An 18096-nucleotide genomic window follows, 5' to 3' on the forward strand; every position below is an offset into this window, starting at 1 on the left:
TCTTTCTTTCTTTCTTTCTTTCTTTCTTTTTCTTTCTTTCTTTCTTTCTTCTTTCTTTCTTTTTCCTTCCTTCCTTCCTTCTTTCCTTCCGTCTGTCTGTCTGTCTTTCTTTCTTTCTTTCTTTCTTTCTTTCTTTTTCCTTCCTTCCTTCCTTCTTTCCTTCCGTCTTTCTTTCTTTCTTTCTTTCTTTCTTTCTTTCTTTCTCTTTCTTTTTGTTGGCAAAGTCTTGCTCTGTCACCCAGGCTGGAGTGCAATGGCACTATCTCGGCTCACTGCAACCTCCCCCTCCTGGGTTCAAGCGATTCTCCTGTCTCAGCCTCCAGAGTAGCTGGGACTATAGGTGTGTGCCACCGTGCCTGGGTAATTTTTGTACTTTTAGTAGAGATGGGGTCTTGCCATGTTGGCCAGGCTGCTCTCAAACTCCTGACCTCAGGTGATCTACCACCTCGCCTCCTAAAATGCTGGGATTACAGGCATGAGCCACCACACCCAGCCCATCCAGGCTATTTCTTCTGTGTGACACAACAGCCAGGGGGAATCAGCACTGCCCCTTCCTGGGTCATTTCCAATGGAGAAAGGAAGAGTTCCCTGCCTCAGAAGCGGTAGGAAATCTTTCCCTTCAGTCTGAAGCACAGAGAACAGTCAGGAAAATGTCACATGCCAATTGGCTCCGAGGAGACAAGATCCACCCTGGTAGTATGGAGTGGGGGGGCGGTTAAATTCAGCTCCTCTTTTGTTTATTGCAATATTATAACACTATTTGTTTTCTACCATTTGTAGAAAACATTTTGATGTGCCATAATTCAAATTTTCTTCTTCTATTAGGTTGATGTAAAAGTGATTGCTGTTTCACAATGAGAACACATGGACACAGGGAGGGGAACATCACACACTGGGGCCTGTCGGTGGGTGGGGGGCTAGGGGAGGGATAGCATTAGGAGTAATACCTAATGTAGATGACGGGTTGATGGGTGCAGCAAACCACCGTGGCACGTGTATACCTATGTAACAAACCTGCACGTTCTGCACACGTATCCCAGAACTTAAAGTATAATAATAATAAAAATTTTTTAAAAAGTACTTGTGGTTTCAGACCGTGAATTTTAAGTCATTATAACTAGGTTTAAACAATCTTTATTAATCAAAACCAGACCCATTACAACCAACACAGTTTTGCCAAAGAGAAATAAGTTTGTTTGTTCCTGTAGCATAAAAATCCGTGCTTCGGTATTTGATGAACTCTTGGAAAGCATTTTCTGCATCCTGCTGGCTGTGGAAGGGTTTTCCTTGAAAAAAGTTGTCAAGTGGCTTGAAGAAGTGGTAGTCGCTTGGCAAGAGGTCAGGTGAGAATGGTGGATGAGGCAAAACTTCGTAACCCAATTGTTTCAACTTTTGAAGCCTTGGTTGTGCGAACAGCGGTCAGGCATTGTTGTGGAGAAGAATTGGACCCTTTCTGTTGACCAATGCCGACTGCAGGTGTTGCAGTTTTCAGCGCATCTCATCGATTTGCTGAGAATACTTCTCAGATGTAATGGTTTCAATGGGATTCAGACAGCTGTAGTGGATCAGACTGGCAGCAGACCACCGAACAGTGTCCATGACCTTTTTATGGTGCCAGTTTGGCTTTGGGAAGTGCTTTGGTGCTTCTTGTCGGTCCAACCACTGAGCTGGTCATAGTCAGCTGTATGTATAAAATCCACTTTTCATTGCATGTCACAATCCAATCGATAAATGGTTCGCGTTGTTGTGTAGAATAAGCAAAGATGACACTTGACAATTTTTTTGATTTTCACTCAGCTCATGAGGCACCCACTTATCGAGCCTTTTCACCTTTCCAATTTACTTCAAATACTGAATGACCTTAGAGTGGTTGACACTGAGTTCTTCGGTAACTTCTAGTGTAGTTGTAAGAGGATCAACTTCGATGATTGCTTTCTGTTGGTCGCTGTCGGCTTCTGATGGACAGCCACTACGCTCCTCATCCTCAAGGCTCTCGTCTCTTTTGCAAACTTCTTGAACCACCACTGCACTGTACGTTGATTAGCAGTTCCTGGGCCAAATGCGTTGCTGATGTTGTGAGTTGTCTCTGCTGCTTTATGACCAATTTTGAACTCAAGTAAGAACATCGCTCGAATTTGCTTTTTGTCTAACATCATTTCCAAAGTCTAAAATAAATATAAAATAAACAGCAAGCAATGTTATTAGCAAAAAAATAAAATGAGAAATGTGCATCAAAATGATGTATAACATATCCACATTTATTTAAGAATGTATTCCAATGTCAAAAGGCAAATTTCAGCAATGCAAAAACCACAATTACGTTTGCACCAACCTAATAGGAACATAAAGTGAATGCAATAGAATCATGTGATATATATAATTGATTTGTGGGGATCATGTGGGATTTTAACTTCCTTTTAAAGTATGGCTTTTATGGAAAAATGCATTCTGAGCTTTAACAAATCAACTTCCAATTAAGTAACTGTGCTTATTCCAATGTTTAGCACAGAATCTAGCATGGGATAGCTGATCAATAAATATCCGTTGAAAAGATATGACTTTGGAAACATAACCCATTGGTGAACTGGTAACACATGTCTGTAGTCTAATCCTTCCCTCAAGGAACTTTCAGTGGAAAAGATGACATATGTCAAAAACATTATTTGCGATCAACAGAAGAAAGTACACAATAAAATGCTAAATCAAATATCATCAAGAGCAGCAAACATTAAGTGTAACCATTAAGATTAAAGGCAACCAGGGGAAAAAGATAGCAACTATTGCCAGAGTATGTATTGTTAGAAAGTTCAAATGAAAGTCGAATCCCCCCTCCCATAAAAGTAGCAATCAAAATATCATACTATTTTATAAAAATATAACTTAATAAACTGTGAAATTGAGAAGAATTCTGTGTAGTGTTTAGGTATATGTTTAAAAATATCAATAATAAATATATCCTAAATCAAGCTTGTATTGTTAACATGCAGATAAATATTTTTCCGGCCATCTCATTGCAATATGTGTTAGAATTTCATCAGCTTTAATTTTAAGAAAACTATTTTTTAGTTTCAGGAACCCAAGTAATGGACAATATGCTAGATGTAGCTTATTGCATCTGCAATCTAGATGTAGATTGCAGAGCAAGGCTTGGTCATGTTGGAGTAGGCCATTGTCTTTAAGTAATGAATTGAACCTAGGAAGCCTCTCTTGCCTCAAAATTTCTTTCCTATTCTACTGTCTCTCTGGGTGGAACTTTACTATTAGATATTTATTCCTTTGGGTCAGCATATGTGTTCTTTTGAAAGGCTAGTTATTCATCTCTTAATATAAAAAACAGCTCAGATTCATTTTTCCTTTACAATGAAATCTGGTCATTGGGAGGATATACTAACATAAAATCAGAGATTAACACTTGCGGTGTACTGGACATGACATAAACATCTGGGTTACAAAGTGGTCTCCTTTTTAGGGGCCATAATATAGTGGGAAGACACACCTAAACACTGTGATATGATGGGAAGTGCTATAGGCATAGCAATCCTGATTCACATACTAGGTAGGAAGGAGTGAATATTTTATGAGGATATGGAATTCTGGCATAGGAAAGATGGCAAAAAGAGGGCACTGAGTTTTGGTGGGAAGAAACTTCTTGTATAGGGCATAGGGGAAGATAGGGCAAGATGAAAAGGACATGGATGGTATTTTAATTATTTTAAAATAATGTTTGTAAGTAGGAGCTTTTATAAAATAATCTGTTAAATTGAGAAACTTGTGTAACATTTGTTTTAAATTTAGAATTGATTGTAGTCAATTAATAACCTTTGAGAACACAATGTGTAATACAAGTGTTACAAGATACCTCTAAATATTGCGGTGATCTCACTCTTGTTCTCCTCCACCTCCCAAATACATAACAGATGAAGGTAAAGTGACAGACATGTACACAAATGACAGTAATAATTGTATGATTTCCAGTTACTCATGACTGACAAACTGTCACAACATTCTTTGCTTGTTTCCAAATACTCTTCCTCATGTCAGCAACAATTTCCTGTGCAAAATACCAGAGCAATTTCTCTTAAGAATCAATCTCACAGTCATCACCCAGACATTATTTCTAAATAATTTTCAGTATTAACCCCTAAGTCCTGATGGCAAAAGTCCTTAAGCTATGCGATTGTGTGCTTTGATTTGTCAATAAATCCAGCTCCCAGCACCATCTTCAGCCATAGATCACATTTATGTGATAGTCAGCCTCTAGGAAATCACTATGCATGGCCTGAAGGTTGAAGGACTTGAGTGTCAAAGCACTTGCAAGATTCTCAGTGGTCTTTTAAAGTAGGAATTACGTTATCACGGGACCACATGGTTTCTTAACCTTGGTACTCATTGTACATTTTGAGCCAGATAATTTTACATTGAGGGGGGCTGCCTTTAGCAGCATCCCTTTCCTCTAGCCACTAGATACCAAAGCACCTCCTGCCCTCAAGTTGTAACAATCATAAATGTCTCCAGACATCGCGAATAACCTCTGGGAAACAAAATTGTCCTGAGCTGAGAACCACTGGGCTATGCACCAATATCTACTCTTCAGTAATGTAATTGATATTGTTCGTAGGTCGATTTTATAGTGCTGTGTGGCATGAAAAGGAAGCCTACACATGACTCAGTGAGAAAGAATGGACAGCCCAACAGATCAACACCCACGGCCAATGATATATCAGAACACACTTCATCACAGATGACAGGAGGAAAGTGAAGTGGGAGGTGAATGATGTGGTATGATTCAATAGATTTCTTTTTGTGTGTGACATTTACTTTTTCTTCTTTTAAAAATAACACATGTTCATTATATAGAAAAGGAACCAATATACAAGTATAAGGAAGAAAAAGAAAAATAGCCCTAATATCACCACCAATAGACAATGGTTATTGCTGTAAATTATATTATTTTTTCTAGTAGTCGCTACTTCTCCATGTGATGTGTGGGGTCCTCCCTGTGAGGGGATTTTTCCTGCTGCTCCAGTAAAGTGAGCCTTGTCTATGGGACCTGCTTTGGCCAATGAGATGTGATGGAAATGATGGGCTGCTTCTGAGTGCAACCTTTAAAAGTCAGCAGTTGGTTTCCCTTTAGCTTTTTTCTCTTGACCATGAGAAGAACAAAGTACTGAAAAATGGCTGTTACTTTGTACTAATAAGTAGAACAAAGGTGGCTCAAAACAGAGCTACAACTGACATGAAACTAGAGCAAGAATTAAACCTTTATCAGTATAAATCACTATAAATCACTCCCAAATACATAACAGATGAAGGTATAACAGATGAAGGAATTCTGGGATTATTTGTCACTGCAGCATAACCCCATAAAAAACTTACAGTATATTTTATTCTAGTCTTTTATGTACATATGTGTATATATAAGAATAAGATATATTATTTAATATAGTAACATTTCTATATAAATATATTTTTCCACTATTGAAATAATTTTCATGTTATAATCTTTTTGATTCATTTTTTCTCTTTATAATTTTCAACTATAATTCTTCATGTCTTTCAAAGATTTGTACACTATAACTCAGGAGGATGGTATGTAAGATATGTAGGAAGAGAGAATATATTGGCAAAACGATATCACCTTATATTTTAGGTACATACAGGTTTATCTGTAGTTTAGAAAGAAATAGAATGTGTCATACTTAGCTCCTGACTGATATTGCTTTGGTCACATTTCTCTGTGATGTTTCTCTGTCATTATTATTACTTCTAACAATTTCCCATATAGTACATAGGAACAGTGACAAATTGAGTTCTTTGGCAACAGTTATAATTACCGTCTATTTATGTGAACAAATGTATTTGTTTTATCTTTATAATTAAGTATAAATTATTGAAACAGAAATGAGTTTTTAGAAGCTAGGATGGCTGTTTGGGTGTGTCAAACAAGTTAAACTTGACAATAAGGCATGTGCTTTAAATTTCCTTGGTTTGTCGCACTGTTTACTCTGGCGGCAGGGCTGTTCTTAAGTCAAGCTTTCTTGCTCTCCCCCATAAACTGTTACATGGTAGACTGATGTCAGCCAATCCTGAAGGAAATATCTGGAAACAGCAAATTTATTTTCAATCTGATGCTGACCAGTCATGCCTCCAAGGGCCTCATTAGACTATGTGGAAAAGTTTTCAAAGACTTGGAGGATATCATAATGTGGGCCACCAAAATTTAAATATTTGATAGATAGACCATGGTAATGTAAGTGTGGTTTTGCAAAGTAGGCTATTATGATGTATGTAGCTCAGGGCCTCAAGATGTTCATTAGTTTATTTTAACTGTATCCTAAAGCAATGACTTACTAGATGATAAGAAATATATTCTTACTGAGTTTATCATGTTTTATGTTGGCTATTTTAGTTGATGGCCTTGATGTTTGAGTCTTGGCTAAGCACAAAAATCACCTCTTTTTTGTGTAACAAACACAAATACAGAAGTGTGTGTATTTGTTATCTTTATTTGCTGTGTGACTGTGTGAGACAGCTTCTCAGTTAAATGGGAACTTAGACAAGAACGGTTCTTTGAAGGCTCAGATAATTTCTTGAACAAAACGAGAGCTTATTTGTTATTCAAGGTGTTAGATGGGTGTTCTGCATGTTACTATGGAAGGAATAACTTTTTTTGCTTATAGTTTCTAGGTGCTGCTGGGCTCAGTGGCTCACACCTGAAATCCCAGCTTTTTGGGAGGCCGAGGCGGCTGGATCACCTGAGGTCGGGAGTTGGAGACCAGCTTGACCAACATGGAGAAACCCCATCTCTACTAAAAATACAAAAAAATTAGCCGGGCGTGGTGGCGCATGCCTGTAATCCCAGCTACTTGCGAGGCTGAGGCAGGACAATCTTTTGAACCCGACAGGCGGAGGTTGCAGAGAGCTGAGATCGCGCCATTTTACTCTAGCCTGGGCAACAAGAGCAGAACTCTGTCTCAAAAAAAAAAAAAAAAAAGTATAGTTTCTAGGTTCTGCTATGTTCTTTAACATCACTCTAGTTGGGTGCTTCTGGTCATTTCCAGCCAGAATTCTCCACGAAACCGGGAGTTTCGGTTCATTCATTTATTTGTTCAAAAAAAGTCTGTAGACAATGTACTATTTTCCAGTTTCTTAGGTTACAGTAGGGTTTGATAAGACCTATAAAAATCCATGCCTTTGAAAATAATAACACTTACATATGTTGTACCTTGTGGCTTATTGAAATATTTACTTTCATGATGTCATTTGATTCACAACCCTGTGAGGTAGAGAAGACAGGATTGTCTGTATTTCATAAATTAGACAGCTGATTGTTATGTTTTTGAGTACAATTGTTTACTTATTATAAACTAGCGTCATGAATTGGAATTTCATCTATATGCTACCAACAAAGTTCCCATATACAATAGTGACCTCAGTGAAGTGGTGGATGGAAGAATAACTGGGTGAGGAGACAGGAAGGTGAGGGGTAGAGACAATGACTACTTAGAGAACTCTTTTGAGGAAGTAGATAACTGGGGGGAAGCTGAAGGAGGATATGAGGCCCAGGGAGGTGTTTCTCAAGAAATTTTGGAAGCACATTTACATGGTGATAAGAATGAGCCCATAACAATGAAAGAACTGATGATACGGGAGAGAGGCAGGGGACAATTGCAAGAAAAAGTCTCTGAAAAAGCTCAAGAGGGGTGAGATTGGAGTATAAAATAGCCTTAAAAGAGAGAAGGAAGATTCAATTCATTTTAATAGGAGGAAGACAAAGGATACAGACATGGATAGGTAGGCTGGTAAATTTGATGGAAAATGACATGGTTCTCATTTAATCAATTCTCTTTTCTCAGTGAAATAAGAGACGTGATAGCTAAAAGTGGGGAGCACGCAGATGGTGCTCAAGTTATAAGAGAAAAGGAAAAGATGTAAAACCATCATTGTATATCCAACTTTACATTTTTAATGTAGTAGGTTTTCTCTTCAAGTTTCTTTTTTTTTTGAGACAAAGTCTCACTCTGTCACCCGGGCTAGAGTGCAGTGGCACAATCTTGGCTCACTGCAGCCTCCGTCTCCCGGGTTCAAGTGATTCTCCTGGCTCAGCCTCCTGAGTAGCTGGGATTACAGGCATGTGCCACTACACCTGGCTAATTTTTTAAATTTTTAGTAGAGACAGGGTTTCATCATGTTGTCAAGGCTCGTCTCGAACTCATGACCTCAAGTGATTGGCCTGCCTTGGCCTCCCAAAGTGCTGGGATTACAGGCGTGAGCCAATGTGCCCGGCCTCAAGTTTGTATATAAAGATAAAAACACTTACCCCTAGAAATGTACATAATTGTAAAAGTCCTCACTATTGTCCTTATTTTTCATTTACTTTGTATCAGCCCACGGATGTTTTTGTGCGTTAATGTCAGGTCGTATAGATTAGTTGAACATCCTGTCTTATGAAGTAAATTTATGTTTTGCCAGATGTAAAAAGTACCTAATATGTCATATTTAAAAATTGCTTTTAATGACTCTTTGCTAGTTTTGAGGTTCAAAATATTTGTTGAACTAATGGTGGTTATGTTTGTGCTTTGATGAACTCTGTAATGAAGTTTTATAATTTTGAGTGATAGTTCCTATAAAATTTCAGCAAAATTTTTATATTTCTAAAAACGACATCAAGGTACGGGTATTGTTTAGGTCACTTCTTCATATCATTTCCACATATCTTCTGACAGTTTTTGTTTCAGACTACCTTTTCAAGGCTGTTGGCCATGCATGTTTGCAAACATCCCTGAAAGATAGAGATCCCTGTGGGATAGATGGAAGATTTTGTTTCTGACTAGGATAATAAAGATAATAGCTCTCAATAGAAAAGGATAAGCAGATTTGTTAGCAGCCCTTATTAGATTAGGGTTTTCTTAATTTTGGAATTCCTCGGTTACGACACAGGCCAACTAACTGTGTGTAGCACTCACCTAGGTCTACCTGCATCACTCCCTTGTGACTTGGGGAAAAGGTGGAACCAATGGGAGTGTGAAGCTCATGTTGCCTGCTGTGCTGTGAGTAACAGAGCCTTTTGTCTCTGACCCAGAAGTCTCATGTTCTCTGACAATACTTACAGAACTGTGTCTAGCTAACTTGTTAACTTACAAGTGGGGTCTAAACATCCCAGACCCTTTGCAGTTCCTGACATTTCAAAAGCTACATCAGCACAGTCACTTAATATCATGGAAAAATGTAAGGTACTCTTTACTTATTTTTTGGAGTTCTATTTTTACCTCTAATCTTTTCCCTTTTCTTTTTTCTTCCTTCTTTATTTTGTTATTTTTAATTTTCAAGATTGAATTTAAACACCTAATTTTTTTGTTCAACATTTAAGACACACATTTTGCTTTAAAGTCTTTCAGTAATAGTATTTAAATTATTTCCTTGGCTTTTAAAAAGGACAATTTTCTTAAATTTGTCTTTTCTAAAGGGTACTTATTTCAGAAAAATTTTCTTCTGGGTGGGAGTAGTAATTGCTTCTGAGTCACAGCAAGCAATGGATTGAATTTTAAACTCTGGAGATCACATTCCAGCCGAGCAATTTCCCAAAGAAAAGAAATCTAAAGTAGTCCCCTAAATATTAAGCAAGTGACAGCAATGATAAGTAGGGGACTGCTTTGAACTGACGACGGAGAGTGGGCCCATTGTGGCTTACCAAATTTAGACTTGGTAAAATGAGACCTAGCATGGACAGGCATAGGAGAAACCAGGGTCAGTCAATGGGGGCAGCCAGGGAAGCCCCAGCTGGCTTCTTTCAAGAGATACAACCAGAGAGAGGGTCTTGGAAGTCATCAAGGAGCGAGACATGAGCAGCTTAAAATGCTCTGGAGATGGCAAGGGAAAATTACATCCTGTGCTTTCAGGGCTGCAGGATGTGGGTTGACAGAATCAAGCATGGAATTTTCCTACTCAAAATGAGGGGACAAGACTGGTGATCAAAGGCAAGAAATAAATAAAGGTCCCAAAGCAGCTCAGACTCATGACGCGTACGGCACAGTGAAATCCAATTGATTTCACTCAAGTGGTAAGAGAATTTCAGGAAACAATGAAGTGATGAAAGCATGCCTAGTTCAGGAAAACCTGGTGGATCTTAGATGGCCCTCTTGAGTTGCCTGTGTTAAAACTTTACTAAATATAATTAACTAAATAATTATTTAAGTATGCAGGCATTCTATATATTTAAGGAATTTAAAGTTTTTTGTTTTTGTCTTTTTTTTTTTTTTTTCGAGACAGAGTTTTTGCTTTGTTGCCCAGGTTGGGGTGCAGTAGAGCCATCTTGGCTCATTGCAACTTCCACCTCCCAGGTTCAAGTGATTCTCGTGCCTCAGTCTCCCGAGTAGCTGGGATTACAGGCGTGCACACCACACCTGTCTAATTTTTGCATTTTTAGTAGAGACAGGGTTTAGCCATGTTGGCCAGGCTGGTCGTGAACTCCTGACCTTAAGTGATCCACCTACTTTGGCCTCCCCAAGTGCTGAGATTATAAGCACGTGCCACCTCACCTGGCTTAATGTACATTTAAGGGATTAAAGTTATAGATTACAAAAGACTCTCACTGTCAAGGCATCCTAATTCAGAAATCATTGCATTATTTTCTTCCTAAAGGTATTAAAGTAAAACAATACTGTAGAAATGATAAGCTTTTATTAACTTCTTTGAAATAAAATGTTGTTAAATAATGTTATTCTATCACATGATTTCTACCTGTTTTTAAAGCACATGGCCTTTGAGATCTATTTTGGTTAATGCTAGATGCTTAACCCCTTTATTTGAGGAAATAGTCACAGTGGATTATTGATATTTAAGTGGCTTCTCTTAATGCTACTTGAAAAAAGTAACCATGAGAATCTTGCTTAAAATTTTACTTTATTTTATTGTTTTAGAGACAGGGTCTCACTCTATTGCCCAGGCTAGAGTGCAATGGCACAATCACGGCTAACTGTAGCCTCAAACTCCTGGGCTCAAGGGATCCACCTTAGCCTCTGGGGTAGCTAAGTGTGCACCACCTTGCCCAGCTAATTTTTACATTTTTTATAGAGATGGGATATTGCTATGTTGCCCAGGCTGGTCTCAAATGCCTGGGTTCAAATGATTTTCCTGCCTTGGCCTCCCAAAGTGCTGGAATTTCAGGCATGAACCACCGCACCTGGTCCTGCTTAAAATTTTAATTCTCATGTTAACAGAATGTTGGCTACTCCACCAAAAAAGCTCACTCTCCAGAAGAAAAGTAAACTAAATAAGTGGGTGAGTGGGAAGGTAAGAAGTTGTATGGAATCTGCCCCATATGCCAGCTATTTATTTCCTCATTAAATGTTTAATGCAAGAAAGGTACTTATTATCTGCCCTTACGAAGCTTACTTTCTGGTTGGGGGAGACTGACAACCAACACATCAAATAATGTATCAAGTGGTGTTAAGTGCCATAGAGGAATCTAGAACAGGAGAAGGGGAGTAAAGAAGCCTGGGCATGGGATGAGGATGTTGTCAGAGTCAGAGCCAGATATTTCAGAAACATACATCTGATAGTAATGTCCCTTTGCTCAAATCCTTCAAAGGTATCTCATTACTTCAGCACTAAGACCACACTTCTAAACCTAATGTACCCCACCCTGCATAGTTTGACCCTTGACAAACTCTCCACAATCAACTCCTTCCATGTGTGCAGACACACTCTTCATTTCTGCCATATTTAGTTCCACAGACCCCTAGGTTACATCATCCTTTCATGCGTCTTCTTGTTTATTGACCTGTAAATACCTATCCTTTGCTCCCCAATTCTGTCTGATCTAATAAAGCTTCTTCCTATCATTTAAGACTCTGACCTAGCATCATCTTTTCTTAGAAGTGCTTTTAATCCATTTTATCTAGTACCATAGGTAAGTTTCAATTCCTCCTCTTTTCACGGCTCTGCAAATGGCTTCCCCCAAGTTATGCCACCTGCTCAGAATTCCACAACACTGTTCTCTGTGCTTCTGTCTGTTCTAGCACTTTTCACATTGTGTTACTTATGTAAGAAAGTTTGGAATTACGTTAGCATAAACAAATAAGTAGTTTAATTCTAATAATTCTAACTGATTCTTCTGACTTCAGTGTGAATTTCTCAAGGACAGGGTTTGAGTATGTTTGCTTTTATACTCCCTACATGGACACAATCCTTGGCACTTAGTATACATCTCACGATGTTTGTTTGATCAATCCATTTTGTATGTAAACATTCTAACTGAGCTTTAAATCTTTCTTGTTTTAGTGACAAGGATCTTCCATAGTAATTTTCTACACAATAGTATTAAGATGTAGTCACATGAATAAACTCACCCCCAATTTTTTTTCTATTATAGATGCCATATCATATTCTGAGGACATAGTGTCATCTAATGCTTACTGAATTCATGCTAGGTGCCAAGCACTGTTCTATGCACTTTAAATAAGTAACAACTTATTTACTCCTAATGACAACCCTGGAAATGGAATGGGTATTATCAATTTCCTCATCTTGCATGAGTACAAAGTGGTTAAATAACTTGCTAAAGGTTAGTCATATAACTAGGTTTCAAACCCAAGCAGCCTAACTCTAATTCTATGCTTTCAACCACTCTACGACACTGCCTACTTTTTATTAAGCTTCAGAAAGTTAAATTATTCATTCCTTAACAGAAGGGAAAAGAGGAAGCTGAGAAATATTGGCATAGAATTTGAACTACTTAGAATTTTAAGGGTTGTTTGGTATGGTGTGGAAGGTGCAAAGTACCTTAGGAATTGCGCCAAAGCTTTGAACTTAAAGCCTCTAGGTACAGTGTATTAGACACATGATATTTTTGTCATCTGCTACCTTCAATAATAATTCATTTAATCCACTGAAGGGTGGTAAATGCTTTGGAATACATACAAGATGCTTTGGTTGTCATGGGGTGAAGTAAGAAGATATAAAACAAATAATTAACTCTCTGTAGCCTGCAAATAGTTTTTCCACTGTATACCTTCTATATGTTCTGCTGGCAAAATAACAACACCCATTTGAATAGCATGCTCACATGCACTGTTTCTTTGGATTCTTTCCACAACTCAGGAAGGTGTAAGCAGTGCATTCATGATGCATGTCTTATAGATGCAAAGACTCAACTTACCCAAAGGCATGAGTGGGGAAATGTGAAAATGAGTGAGGCATATGAATGACATCATTTGCTCCTTTTCTCTCCCCTTTATCTTGCCTTTCATAATTATATTAGATAAGACAGTTTAATTGCAACTTATCCAATTGCAATTTATCTTAATACTATTTATCGGATGTAAAACATGTCAAAATTTGTCCAGTTTTTCATTAATGTAAAGAAAAGTGGGCAAGGTGGCTTACGCTTGTAATCCCAGCACTTTGGGAGGCCAAGGCAGGTGGATGACTTGAGGTCTGGAGTTCGAGACCAGCCTGGCGAACATGGTGAAACAATTAGCCAGGCATGGTGGCAGGTGCCTGTAATCCCAGCTACTTGGGAGGCTGAGACAGGAGAATTGCTTGAACCCAGGAGTTGGAGGTTGCTGTGAGCCAAGATTGCGCCACCTCACTCCAGCCTGGGTGACAGAGCTAGGCTCCATCTCAAAAAAACAAAAAAAAAAGTGATTGGTTGAGAAACCATTTCTGAAATGTTATAATTGATGTACAGACCATCTCTACAGTCTCCTGATATTGGGGAGATTTTAATTGCTGATCTTACCTTCCAGTGTTACAACTCTTCTATGTTCTATGAGCTTCCACCACCCACATTCCTATCTGGTGAGAGCCTAGAAGAACCAAATATAATGGTTCCCAGAAATCTGGGTGATGGTGTTAGTGATAGTGACCCATGTTTCTCCAACAATAACAATACTTCGTATCTATTACCATGTTGGATTATTACCACAACCTCTTGAATTATGTGTGGTAGATGTTAATGTCCCAGGTTTATAGATGAAGAATTGGCACATAGCTAGGGTAAGTGATTCTGTGTTCTCTTGAAAGTTTTCTCATAGGCTTTACCATATATGTTTCTGTGAATTCAAGTCTACTGTGAAGCGTACATTTGCAAACCACTCCTTCCCATTCTCCCCCACGTAAATAAATAGCACCTTCATCTAGCAGTTGCTTGAGTAAGAAACTTAGGAGGTTTCCTTGAATTCTCTCTCTTCTTTCTCCCTACACCAAATTCATCAGCAAGTCCTGATTACTTTATTTCAAAAACACAACCAGAATCTGTCCACTTCTTTTCATTGCAGGTATTTTTCTGTATTTCATTTAGGACTAGCATTCCAAGGACCTAGAACAGTATCTGGTATGTCATAGGTCCTCAATAAATATTTGTAAAATGAATATTTCCACTATGATACTAGCAGTGATATTAAAAATATTTAGAAATATATATGACAGGAACTTGGACCATCGGCAGGACTTCTGAAGTTCTTTAAATTTCCTGCTCTGCCAGGTGCTAACACTTTGATTCCTGGGTCCTGAGGCAGTTTGGAAGTTCTGGGGGAAAGGATAAGATGGCTGAGACATCACCTAGGTATTACCTTTTCTCAAGTGTTAGGAGATACTTAATTTCTGTTAATGTGCTTATGAATTGAATGTCACAACAGAAAACGGATTGTGCGTTCCTACATTTGGGAGATGGAACCAACAATAATTCACTAAATTTGAAGTATTTTTATAATTATGAACATATTAGGAAAGAAGCTAAAATACTTCTGTTATAACAAAGGCAAACCTTTACCCAAGCCAGGCAGTTTGGGAAATGCTGCTGAAAATGTATCCTCTCTCCAAGAAAAGTAACTTGAGTACTCATCTAATTTTATTTAAAAAAACTCCAACAGCCAATAATCACCTTGTAGCAATAGTATATAAGTGTGTATTTACCTGAATAGTAACCAATTCTGATAAATACTTCCTAGCCTACAAAAAAGATATTGATGTACAAAGAGTAGGAATAGAAATGCTTTGTTAAAATAAAGAAGGAAACAGGAAGTGTGGTAAATTTTTGATACTATTTTAATTTTTAATCTATTTTATAAATTCTAATTAGTGTCAGACAAGAGTGCATCATTGCTTCATAATTCAGCAGCTTTGTGATCTGTAGACTGTTTACTACATCAAAAAAAACAAAAGGATGGACAAGCAGAAAATCCTGTGAATCCTGAATTCTTATATTAAAGTGAAAATATTACTACTCTGCTATTTGACTTGTCCTCGAATCCTTGGATTATTAATCAGTTTGAGAGGGTCCAGAGAGAGAGCCTTTCCTGTTGCAGATTTGCTTTGTCTGTTTCCGTCATCTGTATCAGATAGGAGTTAAGTTAGAAGTGAAACATGACATTCTGACAGTGAATCCGGCAGACAGATTCTTGGCTGCATTCTCTGCTACACTTGAACTTCTGCTAAGCATGTGATGAAAGAGTGTTTTCAACTGCACCAGCTGTGGAGAGGTTAATAAAACAAAAGAGGGAAACAAAAGTGCTCACAGCAGAAAGCTTCTGGCTTTGCTGATTTTTCTGGTTACAAACAATATGTCAGAGAGCTGTAACTGCTGTGTTGGTTTGGGCTTTAAGCCATTTAAGACAAGTTGAGCTTCTGAATTAAAAGTTTAAAGAGAATAAATAAGCAGCACATCAGATGCAATGTTACGTATTTTGGTGCTGGAAATGGAGAGCTCTTACTTTGCCATAGACAATTGGAAATTAGGAAACTGGTGTGTATTTTGCTGGCATCCTTGATAGTTTCTCCTGTAAACAGAAGCCTGCACAGGCTTTCAGATGTTTGAGATATGCAGAAGCAAAAGTGGTCTTGGCTTAGTGGACTGCAAGCAGTCTCTTAATGCTTTCTGTCTCTCTTCCTGTGTCCCACTCCTCCAGCAAAGGACCATGGAATGTGGAACCTTACCCAGCCTGCTGCTCAGGAGGCGATTGCTCAAGGCTGTCTTATGCAGAGGGGTCAACAGTTGACCCACGAACCATTTAAACTGGAAGGAAGAATTAACCAATACCCTGAGAGATTGGCTACAACTACTTTTCCCTGAAAGTTAGAGTGCAGAGTGCAGGAGAGGAAGGCCATTTACTAATTTTCCTGTTTCCTTCACCAGTCTTCTACCTCTCCGTAGCTAAGGTCCTTCACTCAATATACTCAAGTCATCTCTGCTATGACTGCATTCCCACATGCCACGGCATATAAAAGGTAGGATAAGGAGTTCCATCACTTCACACAAGCATCTACCAGGAGGAGGAAAATAAAAACAACATTTGACCATCAACTTTGCCACTTGCTGTGAAACCGAAGGCTTGTTATTAAGTGTTTGGAGACATAATGAATGTGACTTACATATGTCATCTGGGAGACATGGTGTTTATATTTCTTGAGTTGAATTGGGGCAGAAAAAAATGGGCATTTAAAATGCTCAATAATTGAGAGAAACTTTAAAAGTTATACCTTACCCTAGTTTGTCTAATAGCTATCATTATCACCTTATTAGTCAGTTACTTGGGAAATTCAGAGATTTAGAAAATTCTACTGAAATAAAATGGATTGTTTCGGAGGCTGTTTCTGAAGAGTTGCAGAACTCCCACAAAGTCCCAACACAAGTCTCATTCCTTGTTTCCTCCTGACCCCCAGTATTCCAGCTGATTCAAGTTCACGCCCACATCTTCTCTTCAGGTGTGCAGTTCCTCAGAGAGTCTTCTTTGTGGCTCCTAGACTTATTTTGTCAAGTACTGGAGCACCATGAACTTGTTAGGGAGCAAATGCACACGTGTTCGACACCAGAAGACAATCAGATGCACTGATGTCTTGATTTACTGGGTTTGTAAATTTGGGTGTGATTAAGCACAGCACTGAGGACTCTGTCCTTTTAGACTGCACTTACTGCAGGATAATGAATGTGATTTGATTTACACAAATGTGATCTGCGGAAAGGTTTGTTTAGGAGTACTCTAAGTCACAAACTGAGGTATATACTTCATATAAAGCATTAGTGAGGTCCAGGGAACAGTTAGGCAGAAGTGGGGAAGGTGTTGAGTTGGTTGGAACACTATGTGAGAAGCTAAGTTGCCCCAAATTTTGTTCAACATAAGCATACAATTATCAAATACCAATTTGATATCAAGACAATACTAATTTTTACTTCTCCTTTTCTCTCTACCGCTAGCCTGTGAAGAAAAAACCAACACCGAGAGTTTTTTCCATCCCTCACCTTTCCTTTGAGAACTCCACAACCCAAGCAACCTAGACCTTTTCCCAAATACCATTTAGGAGAAGTCACTGGCAGTTTAAGAAAAAGATTTTTTTAGAAAGTTTCAGGGTGAGACATCTTCCAACATAAACTTTAAACTTCATTCTTAGCATCAAAGCAGCAATATTTTTGTGTGAGTACTTATTTTTAATAAACTTCACTTTTTAGAGTTTATTTAAACAATTTTTAGAATTTTATTTATTTTTGTGGTGTACATACTAGATGTATGTATTTATGAGGTACACAAGATGTTTTGATACAGGCATGCAATATGAAAAAAGCAAATCATGGAGAATGGGGTATCCATCCCCTCAAGCATTTATCCTTTGAGTTACAAATAATCCAATTAGACTATTTATTTTAAAATGTATAATTAAGTTCTTAGTGAACTATAGTCACCCTATTGTGCTATCAAATTGTAGGTCTTATTCATCCTTTTTTTTTTTTTTTTTTTTTTGAGATGGAGTCTTGCTCCGTCGCCCAGGCTGGAGTGCAGTGGCACGATCTCGGCTTACTGCAACCTCCACCCTGGTTCAAGTGATTCTCCTGCCTCAGCCTCCAGAGAAGCTGGGATTATAGCTGTGCACCACCATCCCCGGCTAATTTTTGTACTTTTAGTAGAGACGAGGTTTCACCATGTTGGCAAGGCTGGTCTTGAACTCCTGACTTTAAGTGATCCGCCTGCCTCAGCCTCCCAAAGTGCTAGGATTACAGGCGTGAGCCACTATGCCCAGCCCTTATTCATTCTTTCTATTTTCTGTTTTGTACCCATTAAGCATCCCCACCTCCCTGCCAGCCCTTCACTACCCTTGCTAGAC

General features: G+C 38.4%; 1 long non-coding RNA gene across 1 annotated transcript in view; it reads left to right on the plus strand.

Annotated features, from left to right (window-relative positions):
• Positions 1 to 17673, plus strand: part of LOC131382886 (uncharacterized) — a 38645-nt gene extending 20972 nt beyond the window's left edge. Inside the window, exons 3-4 of the long non-coding RNA XR_009212505.1 lie at positions 15909 to 16227; positions 17195 to 17673. This is a non-coding gene — a long non-coding RNA (uncharacterized LOC131382886). The remainder of the gene's footprint in view (positions 1 to 15908; positions 16228 to 17194) is intronic.
• The last annotated feature ends 423 nt before the right edge of the window (positions 17674 to 18096 follow it).

The sequence above is a fragment of the Hylobates moloch genome, unplaced genomic scaffold, assembly GCF_009828535.3.
Source record: "Hylobates moloch isolate HMO894 unplaced genomic scaffold, HMol_V3 SCAFFOLD_2, whole genome shotgun sequence".
In the NCBI taxonomy this organism is placed as follows: Eukaryota; Metazoa; Chordata; class Mammalia; order Primates; family Hylobatidae; genus Hylobates; species Hylobates moloch.